At 48.1% G+C, this 20,486-nt stretch overlaps 1 protein-coding gene across 2 annotated transcripts in view; it reads left to right on the top strand.

Annotated features, from left to right (window-relative positions):
• The first annotated feature begins 444 nt into the window (after positions 1–444).
• LPAR3 (lysophosphatidic acid receptor 3) overlaps positions 445–20,486 on the top strand; it is a 74,698-nt gene continuing 54,656 nt past the window's right edge. Inside the window, exon 1 of one of the 2 annotated variants that reach the window (XM_044383942.3) lies at positions 445–545. The gene's annotated coding sequence lies outside the window, so the exon portion shown is untranslated. Of the gene's footprint in view, positions 546–838; positions 962–20,486 lie in introns of those variants that run through there. The other variant, XM_057310521.1, reaches the window with a different exon arrangement.

Genomic DNA, 20,486 nt, shown 5'->3' on the forward strand with positions numbered 1-20,486 from the left:
GGGAGGGTGAGTGTGGGCTGCACTGACCCGCAGCCACTTCAAACAAAGCTCTCCCAGGAGAGTGAGGAGAGAGGGACAGCGCGTTAATACCGCGCTCCGAGGTATGGCTCTGTAAGCCCCGTGGGTGCTCGCCGTCCTTTAGTGGGTGCCGTCTCCTCCTCCAGGCCGGCCACGCTCCTGGGGACCAGTCCGGGCAGGATGGCATCTGCAGGAGCGCCCCGGCGCACCGCTCGGCGCCTAGCCGGTGGGGGGCGCTCTCCCGTGGGAACTGCCGGACGCCTGGGGCAGGGCGGGGCAGGGCGGGGACGCGGCCCCTCCGCCCCCTCGGCGCCACCCCTCGCTCAGCCAAACTTTCCTCGGGCTCCGGGCGTGCCGCAGAGGCCGCTGGAGAGGAGGCGTGCCGCCGCCCGCCCGCCGTGTCCTCCGCCGCTCCCTGCGCCCGGCCGGACCCCGGCACCCGGTCGCCTCGTCGCGCTCGGCCCCGAGGGCATGCGGCAGCCGCAGGAGTCCCCGCTCCCGGGCTCGGCGGCGGGCGAACGTGAGCGGTGAGTGCGGGCGCCGGGCGCGGGGAGGGTTCCCGGAGCGGGGGCCGGCCGGGCCGCGCTTGGGGAGGCTGCGGCGCACCTCCGCCGGGCCGGGCCCGCGGCTCCTCAGGGTTGCCTGACGTCTAGCCGGGCGCCAAAGCCACTCCAAGCACCTGGGACAAGACTCTTTGGGGGGCGCATATGGCCCGCCCCCGCTGTTTTTTTTTTTTTTGGAGAAGGAGCCGGGATGCAAAATCGGCGTTGCCTCGTGCGTGCTGTGGGCTGGGGGGCAGGACGCCGAGGGCGCGGCGCAGGCTCCGCTCTGCTTTTGCACAGGTGCCTCTTTTCCAAGCTCGGCCTTGCAGCCGTCGATGGTGACCTGAGATGCTCCGGTGGAGCCCAGGGATGTCACATTTTTCCACCTCCAGTTACGCCCGGTACGTGGTGTGTCCGGGAAAAGCTGGAAGTCTGCAAGGCATAAAGATTCCGGAAATAGTTATTATTAACTAACTGGTAACACCGTGGGGGGTGGTGCTTTGTGAGTAAGCGAAGGTCCTAGCGATCCCCCCCACCAACGGCAGACAAAAGTGCTTTGTTCGGTAGCAGTGTTACTTTATTGCTTTCCAGCAGCAAGTTGCGACTACCCAAAATTGCTTAGAAGTTTCTCAACTTGTAATTTGAGTAGTGACGGCGAATATTGGAAACAATTTAGTCTTATTAAGGTAGTCATTAAAACAGCCCTCAAAAGCAATTTTCAACTAATTTCTACGAAATGCGTCCGCGTAATTTGTTATTGGCCTTGCAATGCATATTCCTCCTCACCCCTTTGCTGCCCAGAGTATTACCTGGTCTTGGAATGTTACTTTAGAAGTTAAGGGCCGCTTAGCTCCTCACGGTACCTACTTGTTTGGTTTTATAAGTTGGAGAATAAAGTAAATGGCAGTTACAGACAGATGATCCCTTCTTTACCAATAGGTTATCAGTCCATACCCTGAATGACATTTCATTAATGCACGGACTTTTCTGTTGCCGAGGAGAGGAGTTAGATTTTCCGGGGAACTATCTATCCGTAGTTGCGAACCCTGCTTCCCCTGAGACTTTGAATCCCATTTTGTGTGGTTTGGGTCCAGCGAATAGAATTTTCCTTTTTTTTCAACTGGAAGTCATACAGTTAGAAACATACAACCTTGGCTCTGTTAACATCATACTTGTCTAAACAAACTAGACCATTCTAAAAAGAGTAGCAAACAAATCCTGCCAGTGAGGTTTCTGTACTTGAGATAAGCTTCCAGAGTTGTCTCTTATGCCTTGAGACTGTGTGGACCTGGTATCATGTACTAGGACATGTTGCAGCTGGCCATTTAACCATCTGGACATAACTGATATTGTCACTAGGAAAGTAGATCATTTGGGCACATTTTTCTTATTTTCTTTGTTATCATTAGCATTCCAAACCTTTTAGCTTTGATTTAACTATAAATGACACATCCTCTTTCCTAAATCTGACAAATGTGTAAACCAACTACCAGCCTCTTTTTATCAGATCAGATCTATTTTAGGGATCTGGTTGTTGTACAGGATGTTTGATAGAACAGATCTGCATATGTTTTCTATAAATGAAGACTGAAATGAGAACAGTAAGACATGTGCTTCTTTTTTGTGTACGTTCCTCAGCCCATTTGAGAGTCTACAGCATGTTCATGCTTTCCCTCATTTTTCCAAAACACACACACTTAGGGGGACTAATGCACACACGGCATTGTAGCCAGGCAGCAACCAAGACACCCTCTCAAAGTCATACATACATACCCAAGGCGGGCTGCCTCTCCCCCAAGTTCTCCATTTTTTTGATGCGGGGCAGAAATGCACCATAACTTAAGTCCAACCTCTTATTTCTTTGGGCTGGGGCCAGGGGAATCGTTGTAACTCAAATGGAAATTACTGTAACTCAAATTACCTATTAGCCATTCTCTTTAGAGTTGCCTTAGTTCAGAATGCTTTCTGGCCTGTGATTATACCCAACAGAGTGGTTAAGTCTGATTGCAAGCCTCTAAATGGTAGAGCCCGGGCCCAAGGCCCTATTAATACGGTGTAAGGAACAGCGCGGAGTCAGGTCAGCCTTTGTTCCGGACCAGGCTTTGTGACCTTGGATACTTGCTTCACTTCTCCAAGCCTCAATTTCCTTGTCTGTAAAAATGAAGATTATATCCACCTCCCAAGATTCGAAGAGAAAGCACTTAGCAGAGTCTCTGATACACAGGAAGTACTCCTTAAATGCTGGTTGCCAGCGTTTCCTCCAAGAGAAATATTAAAATATTGATATTTCTGTAAGCAGCGTTGTGGCGAGGGTGCGAACGTAGATCCCCAAGGCGTAGGTGACTTAGAGGTGTCCACATACTTTCCTTGCTTGCTCTCCCCGGCTTCCTGGTCCTATTGCTCTTCCCTCCATCATTCGTCTTGCAGGTACGGAGCCTCCTCTTCGGCCTTGCCGGTCCTTTGTTCCTCATCCTGGATTCCGCATGGACGTGGAGGAGTCCCCCGGAACTTAGTCCCGCCGTGGTTGGGCGAGTTGGGGGTGAGGGGTGCAGCCCTGTTCGCAGAAGCCCTGAGACTGTGCTTTTACAATGCTGAGTTAGAGAGGCAGGCGGAGTATAGGGGTCTGGGTTCTAGTCCCAGTCCCACCTTTGTGAGTTCTTGTGACTTTGAATAAATCACTTGTTGTCCTTGAATTCATTTCCCCATTTATATAACGGGGATGATAATTCCTTTTCTACCTGTGTGCATGTATTGTTGGGTGCCATGGAGTCATCTGTGTGAAAGAGCTTTGCACCCAGTGAGGCCTCCATAAACGTTGTGGGGCACCCCAGGCAGGCTGCATGGGGGTGGTCGGGTCTCCGTGTGAGTGTTGGGTGTGCTAAGCTGCGGTCCCTCCACACCACTCTCTCCTGCCCTCTTGTGTTGAAGGGGACTTCAGGGAGGAAATCCTGCCAGAGGTTGCAAAATTGCTATATGGGAAATACACGAGGAACAGAAGTTTCAGGACTGAGATGACCTAACACTGTGTGATCTAAGGTGCAGGGCCAAGTTCTGAAGAAACTGTAATTCCCTCGTGGAAACACCTGTACTGTCTGCTCCTCTCAGTGCTTGCTGGACAGAAACACAGAGCTGGCTGGCCAGCCAGTGAGTCAGAAGAGTGGTCATGCAACTGCTGGATATTGAGTTGGGCTGCCTGATGCCACCCTCGCTGGCCTGTGCCTTCTTGCTAACTTGGGTCTTTAAGGTTCACTCTGCAAAGCCCTAAACCAACTCAGTGCATTTCCATGCTGCAAACAATTAAGCTAATTATTTAATTGAGTCTGAAAGTTGTGTTGTTCTCTGCCCTGCCTGGTAAGCCAGGAGAATAGTGCCCAACAAGAGGAAGCTTCTGATTTCCTGGGTTGCCCCTACGTAGCCCTCTTCGCTCCCCAGGCTGATGTCCTTCTCCTTATTTCTCTTCCCTCTTCATCTGCTGACCCCGCCTTTGCAGTACCTGAGCCCTATCCTCCTGTCCTGTCTGCCACTTGCCTTGAACTTCTCCCTTGCCTTGACCGCTGACATCACCCAGCTCCCATGGACCTTGCCTCCCCTCCTCAGATGTGAATCATTCATACACCTTAGGCTGGGCCTGACTGGGTGTCACTCTGAAAAACAACCTGCCAGTACAGACAGCTCCACCCCTTCCTAAGGATGTTAGTCAGCCCCCCTACTTACTCATCAACTAGTCCTGCGTCTTGATTGTTCTCTGGGACATTAGGCTGGAGGTGCTGCCAGCCCTGGCCTTAACTTAGCCCCATGTAGATTCTGTGGTATCATCAGGGATGGCTTGGCTGGTGGCAGGGCTGGGTTGGAGGGCACTCTAGCTCCTCCATAAATGCCACCAGTTTGTCCAAAGGCCCTCCAAACAGACATGCAGTCTAACAGAAGCAGTATGCTTGCTTTGTGAATGAAGCTTTAAGATTTCCCTGGTCTCCCCTTACAGATAGGCTGCCCCAAGGCTCCTCCTCTAAAGAAATTCTGAAGCTGGGGGCACCTGGGTGGCTCAGTCAGTTAAGCGTCTGCCTTCGGCTCAGGTCGTGATCCCAGGGTCCTGGGATCGAGTCCTACATCGGGCTCCCTGCTCAGTGGGGACCCTGCTTCTCCCTCTCCCTCTGCCCCTCCTCCCCGCTCGTGCTCTATCTCAAATGAATAAAAATCTTTAAACAACAAAAAAAATTCTGGAGCTGCCCCCAGCTAGACTCAGACCATATAAGTCAAAGGTAAACAGTGGAGTCAGTCCGAGGCATTCGTTCCCCAAGGAGAACTAAAGAAATCCAAAGTTAAGCTCTTGCGGGTAACTAGCTGTTGAAGACCAAAACAAGAGTTCAGATATAGAACTTACTGACTCATTTGCCTCCTGCCCTGGTTGATTTTTAATAGGTTAGTCCTTTGAATGGGGGCCCTTTCCCTGGACTAAACTGAAAATAAGTATGACCTTTTTTTTTGTATCCCCATGGCATTTGGATTAGTCAGGGTTCTCCAAAGAAACAGAACCAATAGGAGATATAGATAGATAGATAGATAGATATCTCTATATAAAGATATATGTGAGGATGCTTATTATAGGAATTGGCTCACAGGGTCACGGAGGCCAGGAAGTCTCATAATGTGCCATCTGTAAGCTGGAGAACCAGGAAAGCTGGTCATGTCTTTCAGTCTGAGTCTGAAGGCCTGAGAACCGGAAGCACTGATGTCCAAGGACAGAAGAAGATGTATGTCCCAGTTCAAGCAACAGGGCAAATTCGACCTTCTTCCACTTTTTTGTTCTAGTCAGGCTCTCAGTGGAAGATGACACCCACTCAGAGGGTGAGGGATGTTCTTTACTTAGTTTACCGGTTCAAATGCTAATCTCTTCCGGAAACACCCTCAGGGACACGCCCAGAGAATTTGCTGGCTCTCCGTGCATCCCTTAACCCAGTCAGGCTGACACACACAATTAATCATTGTACCAGCAGTTCAGGAAATTGACGTTGGTGCAGCTCTCTACCATCCAGTCTATAGAACCCATTCCTAGTTCATCAGTCATTCCCCCAGGTGTCTTTTCTTGCTTTATCTAGCATCCGAGTTACCTTTGTCATGTCTCTTCAGGAATAGTTCCTCCGACTTACTCTCTTCCTGAGCTCCTTGCCCCTGTTACAGGTCTCACACTTGGTAGGCGGATTCTCCGTCTGGGTCTAACAGGTGTTGCTTCAGAACCAGACTCAGGTCACGTGTCTTTGGTGGTCCTCTGCTCTTCTTGGCACATGGCATTAGAAGATGCACCATGTCAAACTGTCCTACCACTGGAATATAGGCCTTGAGCACCTGGTTGTGTTGGTGTCTGCAGATCCCCTCACCTTAAAATCACCATTTTTTCCCTTTGAAATTTGTTGGTGTTTGTGGGGAAGTACTCTGAGGTTATGTTAATAGCCCGTTCCTCCAATAACCTCCACCTGTCACCATTCATTGATGACTTCTGCCTGAATCAGCCACGTCTGTGAAGTTTGCCACATGGCGATTCTTTATTTCCATCACTCCTTCTGTGTTTACTCATCGGCATTATACTCTAAGGGAGAACTAACTTTCTCCCTCGTGTGTTCATTCATTTCTATTAGGAAGTATTGATGGATTCCTTTTGTATCCAAAATGTTGAAATCTGTTACTGTTATTATTTATTTTGATGCTCAAATTGTCCTCATTTGGCCAGCGGAAGTCCCTCTAAGCTGGCTCCTGTGTCCTTTTGAGGTCCCCATTATTCATTGAGCATTTAAAAATTTTTTAATCTTATTTATTTGAGAGAGAGACAGAGAGCGCGCAGGAGCAGGGGGAGGAGCAGAGGGAGAGGGACAAGCGGACTTCCCGCTGAGCAGGGAGCCCAGTATGAGGTTCGATCCCAGGACCCTGAGATCATGACCTGAAGCGAAGGCAGGTGCTTAACCGATTGGGGCCACGCAGGTGTCCCTCATTGAACAACTAAAAATTTTCTGGCCACACAAGATATTTCAGGCTTGTGTTGACTTTCCTTCACCTAGTCAGTCTCCCTTTTGGTAAAGAATGATATTATAAAGATATGGAAGTTGGATGTGCCCATTGCTTCTGGAGTGTCATTGCTTTAGACCTCTCAGCGGACCGAGGTAGGAAATTATACACACACACACACGTATGTGTTCATAAACTTTTCTGCATTAGGCCATGTATTATAAAATCATGAATTCATAACAAATACCTCCAAGTCCAGTCCAACACCCAAGGATCTTTCTGTTCTCACCCCTTTATATCTTTGTACATATCGTCTCTGGCAGTAGGAAGCTTGTAGCCCATTGTCTTCAGTATTTTTACTTATATTCTTATTTTTACACTGTTCTGCACACGCTAGCCCATCTCCCAACCACGAAGGCCATCCTGCCTCCCCTGTGCCCGACTCTGACACTGCCTCTTGTCCTCAGCTGCCAGGCCTGCCCATCCAGGCCTCTCCCAGCTTCATCAGCAGCCCCAGGCTCTGTGGCTCCCCGACCACAGCCCAGGTCTCGGTGCATCTCCCTGCACTGCCTCTCATCATACTGCCTTCTCACTCCCGAGCTGACCCCTCAGTCCTGGGGTGGGAAGAAAAGAGAAGGCAGAGGAAGAGAAGGGAAGATAGGAATGGAAAGAAAGCAAAGACAGACATAACATATAAACATTTTTACAGCTTTTGATGCATCTTGCCCCGTGGCACTCTCCACAAGCTCTGTCACTTCACCTTCTCACCCCGTGGTCTGCGGATGCCATTTCCCCTGCACTCTTGCCAACACTGAGTTTCCGTCACCTGTTTACACATCAGTCTGATAGCACTTCACTTTTGTCTCTCTCATAGCTCACACCATAGCCACCTCGCAGCAGTATGACACTTTGATTTGTCATCTGACCCTTTAGGTCAGGCTTTCTCAAGCTTGGCACCACTGACATTTGGGGCTGTGTCATTCTCGGTGGTGGGGGTAGCATGTGTAGCAGCACCCCTGGCCTCCAGCCAGCAGATGCCAATAGCACCCCCGGCCGTGTCTAACACAAATGTGTGCAGCTATCGTGAGATGTCCTGGGGCAGGGTGTCTGGAGGATTGGCCTGGCTCGATCACCCACTGCTCTGGATTACGAGCTTCCGGAGGGCATTTTACATCTTTAAAGTGTTTGCACATCTCTATCTCTCCTGCATAGAATGAACACTGACGACATGTTAACCAGACAGGGATGAGAGGGACCCACGGCGGGATAGCATTCACCAGGACAGGACCAGTGGAACTCACCCATTACGTATTTGGAACTCGTCACGTATGCAAAGTCCATGAATATCCAGCAGAGGGAAAAGAAAAGGAATGTCGGCAAGGCTAGGTCATTACTAGTCTTTCTCAGTTAATTTCCAGTCTAATTTCTTCAGTCAGGTCATTGAATTCTGTAGTCTAGTTCAACTGGTAGACTGTTGAGTTGATGGGGAAAGTAAAATGCTTTAGGAGAAGGCCTTTCGTAAGTCCTGTTGTTCAGTGCCCTAGAGGTAAACCCCAGTTGCTTGTTCTTCTGAACTTTCTCTGAAGCAGGCAAACTGTGACAGCATTGCTATTTTCTGTGATGTATTTAGAGTTTTATTCTGTCGTTTTCATTGGATTATATGAACTTTTTCCCAGAAACTTTTGTCAAAATTGCTAAGTAGAGATACGCTGACAAATTTTATTGACATTTAGCATAATCATATTATATTTCTTCTGGAATCAGTAAGTGCTTGCAAAAGGCATTGATGTCATTATGGAGAACAAATCTGCATATTTCATTTCTCGTGGGGGCATAGAATTAAGTACCGAAAAAGGGTTCCAGTGGTCAGTGTGGCCCCAGAGCCCTGGGCCGGAAGGATCAGCGCTGGTGAGAGTGAACCAGGCTGTCCGCTTTTTAGTTTTCTTCTCTGTAACGTAGAGAATGCTACACTGCCCGTCTCACCGTGGGATCCAACGGGAAAAGAGATTGGAACTCACTTGGACCACTGTTCAGTGGTATGTCAAGGAATGTGTTTTGATGGATTATTCTAGGATTCAGACAGAGTGGCCTAGTACAAGCGTGGTAGTATAATTAGAATGTTTCAACCCAGCTGGCTAAACTCCTCTAACACATATTCATCTAAATGTTTTCAGTGGTAGTGCAAAACACCAGTTCATGACTCTGGACAGGGTCGTAGAGGAGAGAGAGCCTTGTCTTTGGAGTTGTTATGCTGGGGACCCACCTAGTCTGAGGGAGGGATTCCCTCTTCTGGTCTCCTTTTCCCAGAAACCTCTGTTGAGACGCCCCACTTCTCGGCCTATTGGGAACAAGCTTGCCTTGAAGTTTACTGGAATCTCCTGACTCCTCTGGACTTGGAGATGGGCTGAGGTCTTTACATTGGCTACTTTATTCATTTTGTCCTAATGACTCAATAACCCAACAAGTTAGAGCTTCTCTCCCTTTTACGGCAGACAAAATTAAAGCTCAAAGAGGGTAAGTAACTTTCCCAAGACCCTATTGATAATAACTGTAAAGGAACATCAGATTTAAATCCGCTGACAGTCTTAGGAAGAAGATACTGTCATTATCCCTGTTTTAAAGATGAGGACATTGAGGCACAGAGAGGGTAACTGGCTGGTAGCAAGGCTTCAGACGCAGGCACGCTCCTTTGCATGTGGATGCCCAGTTTCCCCAAGACCATTTGTGGAAGAGACTGTCTTTTCCCCACTGTGTATTCTTGGCACCCTTGAAGATCCGTTGACTGTATACGCATGGATTTGTTTCTGGGCTCTCTATTCGGTTCTGTTGGTCTCTATCTCTGTCTTTTTGCCAGTACCACATTGTTTTAATTACTGTAGCTTTGTAATATGTTTTGAAATCAGGAAATAGGTAGCCTCTGAATTTGTTCTTCTTTCTTAAGATTGCTTTGGCCGTTTGGGATCCTTTGTGTTCTATATGCATTTTAGGATTTTTTAAAAAAGTGCTATTGAGATTTTGATAGGGCTAGTTCTGAATCTTTAAATCACTTTGACTAGTATGGACATTTTGACAGAATTGAATCTTCCTACCCACTAACGTAGCATGTCTTTCCATTTATTTCTGTCTCTTTTAATTTCTTTCACTGATGTCTTATAGTTTTCAGTGTGTAAGTCTTTTGCCTCTTTGGTTAAGTTTATCTCTCGGTGTTTTACTCTTTTTGATGCTATTGTAAATGGGATTGTTTTCTTAACTTCCTGTTTGAATGGCTCATTGTCAGTGTATAGAAATGTAACTGGTTTTTGTATGTTTATTTTGTATCCTGCAACTTTACTGAATTCATTTATTAGGTTTTTTTGTGCAGCCTTTAAGGTTTTCTCTGTATAAGATCATGTCATCTGTGAACAGACACAATTTTACTCCTCCTTTTCCCATGTGGTTGCCTTTTCTATCTTTGTCTTGCCTAATTACCCTGGCTGGGACTTGCAGTCCTATGATGAATAGAAGTGGCCAGAGTGGGCAGCCTTGCCTTGTTCCTGATCCCCGGGGGAAACGCTCTTAGTTTCTGACTGCTGAGTCTGGTGTTGCTGTGGGAGCCATGCTCTGTGTTCTTCAACCACACCGCGTCGTCTCTGCTCTCTCTCCCTCCTCCACTCCCTTCTCCATTCCTGCCTCCCTGCTTTGTTCCAAGCAGCAGAAGAAGGAAGTGGCAGTGCCTTCAGCTTAGTCACTGTGGCCCTGGGCCCATTCTCAGGCAGGGAGAAATTCGTTCCTAGACTGTAGTTATTTTAGGGTAGCTATAGGATGGATGACTTTGTCATCACTCCTTGTTAAATGAAGGTGTCAGAGCATGAACAGTTAAACTTCTGGAATGCCAGTTGTATATTCCATTGACTTTTTAAAAGAAATTTTGAGTTACCTAACTTTCTTGGAAAGTACGGTCTGCCATTTATTACTTCCTCTGTGCTAAGCATCTTGCTAATGACTTTGTAAACAGTGCTTTAATTTAATCCTTCGGCAATCCCATACAGTCATTGTAGTTATGGTGCCATTTTTCTAGAGAAAGGGAAAGGCTCTGGCTGCATCGGCAGTGTGCCAGGGGGAGCCGTTGCTGAGTGTGACGAGCCTCGGTCTGACTCAGGTGCCGCTGATGCCAGTGCTTCTGCTCCTCACCCCTGCTTGGCCTGCCCCGCCTGTGCCATGGCCTGCCGCGCCTGCCTCGAGAGGGTTTCGTTTACCAGACTCCACAGGTGGGGCCTTTTTCTCTCTAACCTCTGTTTTGTATGCCAGTGCTGAAATGTTCCTTTCTTTCTTTCTTCTGACTGGCCAACATCTGCTGTGTGATGGAGGAGTAGAAAGGAGAAAACGGCATAAAAATAAAACAAACTGCCATTCAGAAGAACAGGAGACCTGCGGCAGTCACAGGCGCCTGGAAATAGGAAGCCTGCTGGGCAGGAATTAGAACCTCTCTGCCCTGGCCGTGGAGTCATTCTGCGGCCGGCCCCTGCTTCTGCTCTCCAGGAGAAGCCTTGCGAGGACCCTGACCTTGACTTTGTTTCCTGTGACCTTCCCGTCCGTTCCCCTCTGCAGCCATATCTGAGATGGGTGTGGGAGTGGGTGTGCTCCTTGGGGGAGAGTGGACAGGGGCCTTTCCGGGCCCAGCTGTGGCCTCCATGGCAACATAATATCCTTAAGAAGTTCCTAGTCTTTCCGGTCTGTTTGCTTCTAGTCAGTCCCGCTCATCAGTCACCGCATTCACACTGTGTTCTGGACCAAGTTCTTAAGCTTGTGTGACTTCCCAGCTTCCGTGGTTGGCCCACCTCCGTCTTCTGTCTTCATCGGTCTCTACCCCGAGGTCCTCCAGAATGTGGACTGGGGCAGGAAGGCGCACCTTTACTCTGGTCTTTCCTATAGGCCTGTCTTCTTTGCTTCCCTGCACCATCTTGAGAGGCCTTCAAGAAAGGCTGTGAGCGGTGATAGTATCTTCTGCCCTTTGGGGTCCAGAGCAGTTAACTTCTCTCATCTCCCAGTCTCCAGATGCTGTCTGTTCCTTTACACCGTTGCTTACATTCTTACCAACAGTTCTTGTCTGAGCTCATCTCTTTCTTGTAATGCTTTGCTAAGAGCTGCAAGGAAGGAGCAGCCAGCGCACATTCCCATTCTGTTTCCTTCCAGCGCCTTCACCGACAGCTACAGGCTTCTTGGGCAGAGTTCCCAAAGCACAGTGGCTTGAAGAAGACAGAAGTTTATTTCTCTCTCTTGCTCACAGTCCCGAGGTGAGTGGTTTGGGTTTGAAGGGTCGCTTTCATCTCATCTTTCCACCGTCCGCTAGGGCAGTGTTTCTCAAACTGTCTGTTCAGGGACTGGTTTTCTTTATTTCCAATACAGCGAAGACCAGTAGCTGTGGTTTATACACCACTGATCATGCACTTTGTCTTTCACAGTAATGTCCAAGTGCCATAAACATTTCTAGGTGCTTATTTGCAATTTCGGTACTTATCTCCTCATTGATAGAAACTTGTCAACGGACTACGTAGGATCGTGCAGCTCTCGGGCTTCGCCCTGGTCCGAATGCTGGATGCGGAATCACAGGCCCGTCTCTATTCCAACTTGCAGGAAAGTGAAGAGCGTGGAGGGGCACAGGGCTAACCTGGAAGTAGCGAACTGTTTATGTTCACATTCCGCTGCAGAAACTTAGTCCTGTGGCCAGCCTAGCTGCAAGGAGCCTGGGGAACGGAGTTCGTTACACTTGGAGAACAATTTAGCAGTCTGTGCCATAGAACATAAAGCTAAATACAGATACAAAAAAAAAATTATCACGAGAGAAGTGGCAGGGCAGTATACAGTTCTGGGCAAATGAGTAGCAGAATAAGTTCAGTGCCGTACCAGGCAGAGCAGGACTTCCGAGAAATGGAGTCAAAGGTCCTGCTAGTCCTTGTTTGCAGCCTGAGGGTCAGAGGCCTGGTGCGTGGTAAGGTTAACAAGGGGGAGTTCACTTGAGGAGAGGCTGAGAACCATTCTCTGGGGGAAGCCCAGCAAGGATAGACGCAGGTTTGGAGCTGAGTTCGAATCCCCAAGGGCATAGCCAAAGGGCCGGAGCAGGAGCCGATTGAGAGCCCGGAACATTATAGTAGTCAGGACCCGGTGGGGCATCGGGGAAAGGGGCTCTACTAGTCTACCCTGAGCCTAAGCCAAACACCCAGGAGAGAGAGAACATAAGGCCCTGGCCAGTGCAAGTGGGACAAAGCCTGTCCCATTCCAAACCTCTCTGCCAGCAATGCTGTACTACAAACAAGGAGTGAGGCCTGGGGGGCGCCTGGGTGGCACAGCCGTTAAGCGTCTGCCTTCGGCTCAGGGCGTGGTCCCGGCGTTACGGGATCGAGCCCCACATCAGGCTCTTCCACTATGAGCCTGCTTCTTCCTCTCCCACTCCCCCTGCTTGTGTTCCCTCTCTCACTGGCCTTTGCTATCTCTGTCAAATAAATAAATAAAATCTTTAAAAAAAAAAAAAAATAGGAGTGAGGCCTGGGGTGCCTGGGTGGCACAGCGGTTAAGCGTCTGCCTTCAGCTCAGGGTGTGATCCCGGAGTTCTGGGATCGAGCCCCACGCCAGGCTCTTCCACTATGAGCCTGCTTCTTCCTCTCCCACTCCCCCTGCTTGTGTTCCCTCTCTCACTGGCTGTCTCTCTCTCTGTCGAATAAATAAATAAAATCTTTAAAAAAAAAAAAAAAGGAGTGAGGCCTGAGACCACCATCACTCTAGCTCCCTACATTAAAAACCTGGTGTTTAAACCTGCAACTTAAAAAAAAAAAAAGATTTTATTTATTTATTTGACAGAGAGAGCACAAGCAGGGGGAGTGGCAGGCAGAGGGAGAAACAGGTTCCCTGCAAGCAAGGGGCGTGATGCAGGACTCAGTCCTGGGACTCTGGGGTCATCACCCGAGCTGAAGACAGACACTTAACTAACCGAGCCACCCAGGCATCCTGAAACCTGCAACTTTTTTATTTTTTTTTATTTTTTATTGTGGTCTCATTATCTCCAACAGCTGAAATGGGGGAAGTCGAGAGTTCCAACCTCCATATGTACTACCTTTAGGGTAACTTTCTTCTTGCTCATCTTGAGGGCAGTCTGAGAGCTTAGCATGAGAGAAGAGGGGGTGTGAGAAGTGTCAGGGCTTGAGATAGTTATTCAGGAGTTATCCACATAGAGGAAATAATTTAAGCAACCATAGTTCTGGTGGAAGAAAGTTTTAAGGGAAAAGAAGAGGAGGCCGTGAACAAGTCCAGGTGTGTGTACAGGGTGGGGCTGATGGGAGAGCAGGGGACAGAGATATTGAGGACAGTGGGAAAACACCAGCAAAGGATATAGTCCCAGAGGCTCAGGTGGGGAGTTTCAAGAAGGGAATAACTATTTGTCAACGTCCACAGTGAACCAAAGGAGAAGAGGGATGGAAAGAGAGGATTTGGGGAATTACTCAATAAAAGAGGAACACATTTTTGTTTTGTGCTGATGACAAGCAAGTACTTGTTTGTGCTTCAAAGACCAGGGAGACAGGCTACCAGCTGTGCTTCCAACAGGTTTGGAAGTGATGTCAAGAGAAATAAATATGCGTTAAAGCATGTTGAATGCCATAGAAGAGGTGCCTGGTATTTTCCAGCCAAATTTCCTGAAAGAATAGCCTGCGCTTTCTTTTTACTCCTGGTTATTCAACATAATGTGGCCAAGTTTCCAAGTCCTCTGCTCGCTACGGCTAACTGAAGCTAACCAGCACGCGAACCAAACATTTATTGTGTATCCACTCCACGCCCCTCTGTTGGGCGTCAGGGGCACAAACGTAAGTAAGAAACTGTTCTAGCCCTTGCGAAGCTCACAGTCTGGTGGGAAAGGCTGCCCCTGGGGTAGGGTCACTCAGGGGAGTTCTCCCCAACAGTGGCTAAAACAGAGTCTGAATCTAGTGCATCAAGTCAGTCCAGGAAAATCAGGGTATACACATTGGAGAGTTCCAGCTGTATAGATGTGTCTGAGTTCCAGAGTCAAGGGTGGCCTCTGATCCCCCCCAAGCATGTTTGTATTCGTGCTGGAGGGAGCAGGTGTAGGAGCAGAGGTGAAGAAGGCTGGGCTACGATGAAGCTGTTATGGGACAGGGACGAGCTTATTCCTGAGACCCCCCAGACCCCCCCCCCCCCCCGCCCCGCCCAGTACTTTGAGCCTCCCTGCTTCTTGGCCTGTTCAGGGACTCCGTCAGGCTCATGTCCCCAGAGTCTAAAGATGGTCTGCCATCATAGCATCCCCAGTGATGCTGCAGGCTTCAGAGCTTCTGAGAGAGCAGCAGGGGTGCAGGGTTCCCCACTGCTGGCCCTGCCACGGGAGGCTGGATCGCTGGTGCCCACCAGCAGGGAGCCCTTGCGGGGTGTCTGCATTGCTTTTGCCTTGAGTCAGGGGGCAGTGCCTCCTCGGCTCAGGTTGTCATTACCTTCCCCCTGCCCTCCTCACAGGCATTATAAGGAAAAGACTACTGAGTCCTTTGGCGTACCGTCGGGTTTCAAACCTGGCTAATCCTTAGGCCCATCTTAACACTTAAATCCGTGTCCTTTATTTCCATGGTGTCTAAGAACAGCAACACAGTTGGAGTTGGGACTGATCCTGGATGACACGGAAGGACATCCATGATACCAACTCCGGTGTGCGGGGATCTGGTGGAATCCAGCATCGTCATCTGTATTTTATAGAACCCCTGTCACTGTGGGTAACTCACCTATTGATTAAATCACTGACTGTATGCAGAGAAATGTAGTAGGGTCCCAGCGCAGGTAAGGGGACACTGAGGGCGTCAAGAGAATTGTGATAATGGTCCATGCCCTCAGGAATGTGATTTATTCCTCCTTCCTTCTCTGGGAGTCGCTATATTCACAACCAAGAAATGTGAAGTGTAATAAATATTACTAAAAGATTTAAGAAAATCCACAACATATTAAAACCTTGAAAATAACACTTTCTGTTGTATTACAGTGTGCTGGAAAGGACATCTGTATTATCAGTGTTCCACCAGAAACACATGATACAAACTGGTCACGGGAGTGGGGGGACAGTAACTTGGTAACTGGGGGAGGGCAGAGTTCATGGAAGGCAACAAGAGAGCTGGAAAGAGCAAGGAGGTGTTAGCACCCCTCAACCTGAAAGCTAAGGGGAGGGGGGAGAGGAGACGGCCTATGTGGAGAGGTTGGCTGACCGGAGCTAAACAGGCCAATCCACAGCAACCCAGCGAGTGAGAGGGAGCAGGGAAAGTCAGTGTGTCAGCCTCGGCCTCCTGCCTCCTCCCGATGGCTTGCTGTCCCTCTCCTTGGCAGGAGCTGGAGTGCAAGGCCTGCTGATGCTGTCCTGCAGGGGAGGGAGCACATGGAGAATGGTGGAGAGGGGAGTCGGAGGGACCAGTGGATGACATCAGGCACGGCACTCAGATGCCCTTTATATACATTTCATGACCTGGCCACCTTGACCCAGACGCACTCTTTGACTAGGAGCGGGCACAGGGCGGAGAGGGCTGTGAGCCTCCCGCTCTCATGATGAATGCTGCTTCCTGATCAAGGCCTAGAACTCCTGCCCGAGACCCTGTGACTTGTCTGTTTAGTGGAAGCCTTGATTACAACAACTGTTTCCTCTGAGAGCCACATGCTTTGAAAATATGATTTCCCTTTCTCTACAGAGTTTTAGGATTTAGTCAGGCCCTAACGTGGGCCGGTGTGGTCTCCAGAAGCCCAGAGGGGTCCCTGCAGATCACAGTCCACCCATCGCTGGTAACGGCAGGGGATTATTTGGAACAAACAGTGCAGAGCGAGAAGATCTTGAATAGCCTTTACAGGACTGGAGGCAGGGGACAGGATCATGACATGGAATGAGCAAGGGAATGCAATGCCATGATTAGGTTAGGACAAGCAGTTTGGACCAAAATTTTGTCTGTTGTGGATTTTACATCTAAAGACACCTAATTTTCTTCTTGTGGAAGGTCTTTACAGGATCTCTGAAGTTTCCCAAAATATATTGTCACAGTGACAAAGTTGTTCGTACAAGGAGAGTATCTTTCTTCAGCTATAAATTTCGGCACTTTCCTCCTTCAAAGAGTAAAGCATGGGATTGCATCATGGTCTAAAGTTTATTTGCTATACAATAGAACACATGTAGTTATATTCTGTGTAAATATTAATTCTAAGCATTGTGATTAGCGTCTTTACAAAGTGTATCTGTCATCTTTCTAGCCTCATGAATCAGATGGCATGAAAATTGTATAATAGATGCAGCAAACACAAATATTTACCTTATATTCGGATATGTTAAGTCAGGGCATCTGCTGATTGTATAAAACCTGTGTCTCCTTTGGTTTAGTTCTGTATGTTTTCTGGTTTGCTTTCCTGTTTAATCAAGATGTTTAAGACAGACTTCAGTCATCAGTGACATCTGGGGAACAATACGTTTGCTCGCAGTTGTTTATTAAACAAGGCCTAGGGTAGGAGCAGTGTGTATATACCGGGGCCTCTTCTAAATCCACCCACTCGATGGAGTGAGAGAAAGCTGTGGTCGAGCCCGCTCACATAGGGCGGGCGGCCCTCCCGCCCTGGGGCTCCTCCGCGCGCGGTGGCACCGTGGCCTGTTTATTCTGCGAAGCCGCAGCTGCCGTGCTCCCCCGCGGGTCACCGCCCCCAGCCCGAGGAGGACCGGAGGCACAGATGTTTGTCATTTCCCAAACGCACCCCGTGGGTGCCTGGCCCTCCTCTGTGTGGCGGCCGCCTGGGAACTTTACTCCCGGTAGAGTCTCGGGGTGCATCGTGGAGACAGAGGGTCCCCATCAGAGCACTTTTGTGTGCCTGACTTTATTCTTTCTTAAGAGACGGAGCGGCGCAATGTTAGCAAAGCTGAGTGTAGCTCTCTTGAGAGAAATGATCTAGGGTACGAAGATAGGGTATCAGGTTACTTAACAAGCACCCCTAAGTAAACACAGTAGCTTTACCCAATGATCACAGAGGCTCCAGCACTCTGGTATAGACAATCTCCATTTACATTGAACCCCAAACAAATTGCGTCTCTCTGTGTATTTTACCCTAACGGAGGATAGTGACCGTTTATGAAACATGCGAGCTCTGTTTATCTTAAAATTACTGAAGTATCGCGAAGTTCATAACATTCCCCCCCTTTTAAGTCTATTTTAGTATTTCTTTGTAGAACAGTTTTATATTTACAGAAAAATCGGGCAGTATAGAGTTTCCATGTTATACTTCAACTCACGCACACAGTTTCTATTATGTACGTCCTCATCAGTGCGGTACATTTGTTATGATTAGTGAACTGGTATGTGACGGTATGATTAGCTAAAGTCCATGTTTTATTCAGATTTTCCTAGTTTTGACCTAGTGTCCCTTTTCTGTTCTAGGATCCAGGACACACATCATATTTAGCTGTTATGTCTCCGTCGGTTCCTCTTAGCTGTGACAGTTTCTCAGATTCTCCTTGTTTTTCATGACCTTGACAGATTTGAGGAGTCCTGGTCAGGAATTTTTCAGAATGTCACCCAATTGGGAATTGTCTGAGGTTTTTCTCATGGTGAGACTGTGGTTGTGGGTTTGGGGAAGGAAGATCACAGAGTAGAGTGCCCTTCTTAACATCTATCAAGATTACAGATTGGCAACAAGACTTATTACCACTGTTGTTGTTGACCTTGATCACCTCACTAAAGTCATTTGTCAAGTTTCTCCACTGAAAAGTGACTCCCTACCTCCACCCCCTTCCCTTTTCCTATTGCCCTCTGGGAGAAATTATGTTCTCTTTTAGAGCAGACATGTCTATATAATTTATTTGGAATTCTGCATGGGAGATTTATCTCCTCTTTCTCGTTTGTTATTTTATTCTGTCATTTCCTTACATCAGTACGCATTAAGGGTGTTAATTTTATACATTGGTTTATAGTCCAGTGCTGTTTTATTTTGTTGCTCAAATTGTTCTAGCTTTGGCCATTGGGTCCCCCTCTCTTGAAGTTATGTTTAAAGAGGAGCCAGTTTCTGATGTCCCTGCACACAAGGGAGAGGTCTCTACTGTGGGACTGCCCTTCAGACCACCCTGTTCAAGGGCGGCAAACTCTGCTCCTCACACCTCTCAGCCAGCAGGGCCCAGGGCCAGGTCTGTGGAGGGAAATGAAAGAGTTGTGAGATCCAAATTAGAGAGTACACCGAGAAGAAAGTAGTAATGCTCAGGTTGGGTGAACAGGGGCACGCAGGCATGCTTGCATGCATTTGATTTATTTCGTTCTACATTTAACAAGTGTTTACTGAGTGCCTACTATGTGCTGGACATTGTTTCAAGAACTCGGGATGCACCACGACGACACCGCATCCCTGACTTCCTAACCCCTGGGAACAGACGATAAGCCCAATAGACAGTTTCTATCTACTAGGTAGTGAGAAATGCTGCAGAGAAGAACCAAGCAGGACAGAGGGTGGAAACATAGCAGGGTGGTGTGAGGTGCTTTTTTAGGGAATGGCAGAGGAGGGATCTCTGTGCGGTGACATTTGAGCAGGAATAGGTGGGGAGATAAGCCTGTGTCTATCTGGGGGAAGAGGCTTCTGGGCAGAGAGAATAGCAAGCCTAAGAGGCTTTGAAACTAATGGCTAAAATGAACCTCAGGGATCGTATGTGGATTTAAATCTCCCATGCTATCCTGATTTTGCCATTAACATGAATTATTGAAAGGAATTCAGTGAGCAGACGTGATTGCGTATGCAGGCGTAGTCTCTTTTCTGGCTGTGGGCACGCCAGCCGACCTAACCTCTAACTGCCATCTGGCTGGCGTTTCCAGAGAGGAGAGGACTGTTCTACCTTTGCAGGCCCTCGGAGAAGAAAATATGCACGGCACCCGCTGACCTCGTTCAGGATGCCGCCCGTTCCATCCTAGGAGGCCGAGGGGAGCATTGTTGAAAGCCAGCTGAAAGGCCAGCAGCACCCTGTCCTGTAAGATGAAGCTAGAAATAAAAGCTGCTTGAGTGGTTTTCAAATGTCTTAATTTTCATAATTGTTTCCACATTATGGGCTGGCTGAACGTTTTTTCAGAGAATCAAGTCTGGGAGAGTCTAAATGAGAGCTTTGCTCATGAAGTTTTCATTTGGGTTCCACATATAGACTTTCTAAACCATCATTTTATGAAGTCTTAAATTACTGAAGTTTGAAGTTGTGGTGATAGCTCCAAAGTTTAACATCTTTTGTTTTTGGGTCACAACTAGCCAAATCCTCTAAACCTTTGGTATAAAAAAAAAAAAAAAAGAAGAAGAAGAAAAGAAAGGGAAAAAAAAAAGCCAGTTTGGGATTTGGAGATTAAAGTTTAGCAACATCAATCTTGAAATTGACCATATTGTGGGCCTACTTACCATAAAATTTGAAAACATATTTTCAGAAAAGTGCCTCTTCTGTGCTTCTCGGGGCTATTAGAAGAAAACAAAGAAACCCTAGGGGCACCTGGGTGGCTCATTCGGTTAAGCATCAGACTCTTGGTTTCAGCTTAAGCCCCTGGAGTCTGGCTCGGTGCTCAGCGGGGAGTCTGCTTGAGATTCTCTCTCTCTCTCTTCCTCTCTCTGCCCCTCCCCATCTCATGTCTGTGTGCGCACTCTCTCTCTCAAATAAGTAAACCTTAAAAAAAAAGAAACCCTAAAGGCTATTTATAATGCCCCCATTTTTTTTTATAGAGCAAGACAGTCTTTGAATGTGTTTTGATTGGCTTATTCTATTTTGGTGATTCTATAGTTATTGTAAGTATGACTATAGTTCTTGGTCCGTCTGGTGTTTCTTTTGCCCATGGAGAGAAAGTGTTATGTTGTCCATAAGCACTCGGGCCTGGGAGCACAGCCTCCCCAACAGAATCCAGGGTCTTCTCTTACTGGTTGTAGGACTGTCAG

Source organism: Ursus arctos, unplaced genomic scaffold (assembly GCF_023065955.2).
Source record: "Ursus arctos isolate Adak ecotype North America unplaced genomic scaffold, UrsArc2.0 scaffold_12, whole genome shotgun sequence".
In the NCBI taxonomy this organism is placed as follows: domain Eukaryota; kingdom Metazoa; phylum Chordata; class Mammalia; order Carnivora; family Ursidae; genus Ursus; species Ursus arctos.